The following is a 3,179-nucleotide window of genomic DNA, read 5'->3' as shown; positions in this document are numbered from 1 at the left end:
CAGAGCTGACAAGAGATCCCACACAGATAAAGAGAGAATTGGTGAACTGGAAGGCTGGTCAAAAGAAATTACCTGGACCGAGACAGAGAGTCAAAAGGATCGAACGTCTAGTAAAGAGTGTAAGAGACTCGTGCGTCTGCAAACAGGGGGATGACGTCTGCAAACGGGACTGCGTGCCAGGGCCGATCGCCGGCTGCATTAAACTGCTCTCCCGCTGGTCTTTATCCTCTCTCTGGGTCTCTCAGGAATAAATAAAATCTTTAAAAAAAAAAAAAAAAAAAAAAAAAGAAGTCCTAAACACCAAAAGAGATGATTTGGGGGGTGGTCACCCACCTGTGGGGACAGAAGGGTCTTATGGGGACCAGCTCCTCCTCTGGGGATGGCACACACGGCTGTGTGACAGATGAGCCCCCAGGGCCCACTCGGAGGCTACATGTCTGGGGAGCTTGGACCTAGTCACATGAGGTCCTGGGCCCCACTGCGCGAGGTGACCCTGCACAGGCGACTCCACTATGGGGCCGTGGCTTCCGGTTACTACGGTTGGAGGCGGGGAGAGGCCAGCCCTGGACTCACACGGATTCCTGAGACCCGGACTGCGGTTAATGCCTCCCATCACCTTATCTGCCTCCCCCTTTCTTCTTCACCCAGGAGGCCAAAGGTAGAGCTAGAGAGCCTGGGGCAGATCCAGAGCCTCGCATCAAACCTTGCTTCAATATGACACGTCTACACAGCAGGATCTGTGCATCTGGTAGTAAGACTGAAGCGGCTCCACACCGACCACGCTGGAGTCATAACCAGAAAACCCAAGGACGGAGGCCCAGCAGGTTGCAGCCCCCCTCCACGGGGTCCGTGTGTCTGAGCGCAGAACCCGAGGGCCGCGGGGCCCCTGAGCCTCTCCAGCGGGTGTGAGCCTCTGCAGGGACCCCGTCCTGTTCCCTCTGCGGGGAGCACCCCACCTCCCCTATCCTTCCGACCCGGTCTACACTCGGGCCTGGATGGGAGTTGTCTGATGTCTTGGTCTTGTTTCTGCTATCAGAGGACAATCCACTGAGGTTTGCGCCCCCAGCGCCCCTGCTTCCCTCCGCGGGCTCTTCCACTGAGGGGGAGTCCTCCTTTCCACCTGTCAGTCTGTCTGTACTTCCAGGAGGACAGCACTGAGTGGACAACTCCGTGCGGGCCCCACGAGCGGCCTCACCTGCGTGTTCCCACCTCTGCGCTTCAGTCCCAGACGTGGGCGCCCCCGAAGCCCCGCCCCCGACCCCGCCCGAGTCCATCCCCACGGCCGCCCCTCGGGTGCCTGAACCTCCCTTCCGTTTGGCTTCCTCTGTCCGTGGGCCCGGGCGTGAGCGAGCCTGCCTCTGTGCCACCCCCTCCCGGGGCACCGCACCCTTGGGGGCACACACGTGCCAGGCTCCCGTTCCTTCCCGTGGAGTAATACTCGTGGTGTAGACGCCAGGGCGCTTCCTCCGCTCGGCGGCCACCCCGGGGGTGCCGCAGGAAGGGGGCCGTGTGGACCGGCTGGTGTTCTCGTCTTCCGTGGGCAGCCAGCCAGCAGGGGCCTTGCAGTCGCCCCGGGGGCTCAGCCGTTCCTCCGAGGCAAGGCGGCCACCTTGTCTCCGCAGAGAACCATACGTGGTTCCAGAAGAATCCGCCAAACTGACTCCAGCGCCCCCAGCAGCAGGGAGTGAGCAGCCCGGTGGCTGCACGTCCCTACCGGCCGTGCAGACAGCCTGCAGACAGCCGCAGGGGCATCGCAGTCCTTCCCCGGCCACCCGGGGGCCTGAGCTCTCTCCACACGCTTCCCAGCGTCCACGCAGCTTCGCGGAGGAGGTGCACGTCCAGTCTCTCTCTTGGCTGGCCTGATGTGGGAAACCATAAGACGTGCCTCCTTAAATAAATGCATTTATTTAAGAATGGCGAGAAAATTCAAATTTAAAAAATCAAGCCAACCTGAGACAAAGGCAGTGGAGGTAAGGGATGCAGCCAGTAGAAACGACTCCATCATCAACAAGAGGTTACTCAAACCTCCTGTGCCCTCGTCAGAAGGGAATCGTGGGAGGAGGAGACAGACAGACGGTGCGGCGGCCGCGCAGGGTGCACAGATGCACCAAGTGCACAGCATGTCGTGTGGGCCCGTTGGGGACGGGGGTGATTTCGTGCTGGCCTGACGGTGGCACACAAGCTGTGACGCAGCTGCGTGGAGGCCCCACAGACACAGGGTGGTGCTCCCAAGTGCCCCAAGCACAGGAGGACACCTGACAAACCGGCCACAAACTCGCAGGCTTTGACCATTGCACTCCCGGGGAAGCTGGGAGGACGGTCGCCCCCCGGCAGCAGCATGAAGGATTCCGTGGGCCCCGCTGGAGGAGGGACAGGACGGGCAGCCCACTCAGCACCCAGCAGCCTTCCCCACCCGCCCGTCCCCAGCAGCAGAGCCAGTGCCCTGCGTGACCGTCCCGGTGCGGGGTCACATCACCCTCCCGTGAAATGGTTGGACGGGGACTTCGTCACCGTCGCACCCTGGGGATGTGAGTGCCGAGGGCAGCTGAAGCAGCAGGCGGTCGGCCCGGCCGGCTGCGCTCCTGGGCATGGGTGGGTGGTCCTGGCGGCCCAGCAGCTGTGCAGGAGGACGGCGAGACTCTCCTTGGTGGGGGTGCCCACGCACGCACAACATGGTGTAGGACCCTTTCCTCACCCTGCGGGGCGCGACCTTGGGTAAGAGGGGTCAGGACACGAGGCCGTCCCCAGCCCTGGAAGCGCACGGTAGAGGCTGTGGGCACTGGGGCCGGGACCCCTGAGGGCTCCTCCGGCACCAGTACCCCGCCCCCCAGCTGCAGGACTCGCCAGCTCCGTCTTCTGCTCTCAGGCTGGCGGCCTCCTTGTGGACAGGAGCCGGGGGGCAGAGGCTGGGGTGCAACCCGTGTGCCCAACATCAGCAAGTCCCAGGACCCAGCCCCAGGAGCTCAGGACTGCGCGGGACATTGCCCCAAGCTCACCCGATCCTGGAAACAGCAGGAACCACAATGACACCATGTGTCCCACCACCTAACGGGCCATGGCCTGGGTGGGAAGGGGAGCTTTAGTGACCTGGCCGAGCTAGGGCCTCGTCCCGGGTGATGACTTGAGTCCGGGTGCTGGTGTGAGAGGAGTGCTGGACACCTGCAGCGGCAATGCCTGCT

This window comes from Vulpes vulpes, chromosome 5 (genome assembly GCF_048418805.1).
Source record: "Vulpes vulpes isolate BD-2025 chromosome 5, VulVul3, whole genome shotgun sequence".
In the NCBI taxonomy this organism is placed as follows: domain Eukaryota; kingdom Metazoa; phylum Chordata; class Mammalia; order Carnivora; family Canidae; genus Vulpes; species Vulpes vulpes.
This window is presented reverse-complemented; position numbering follows the sequence as displayed.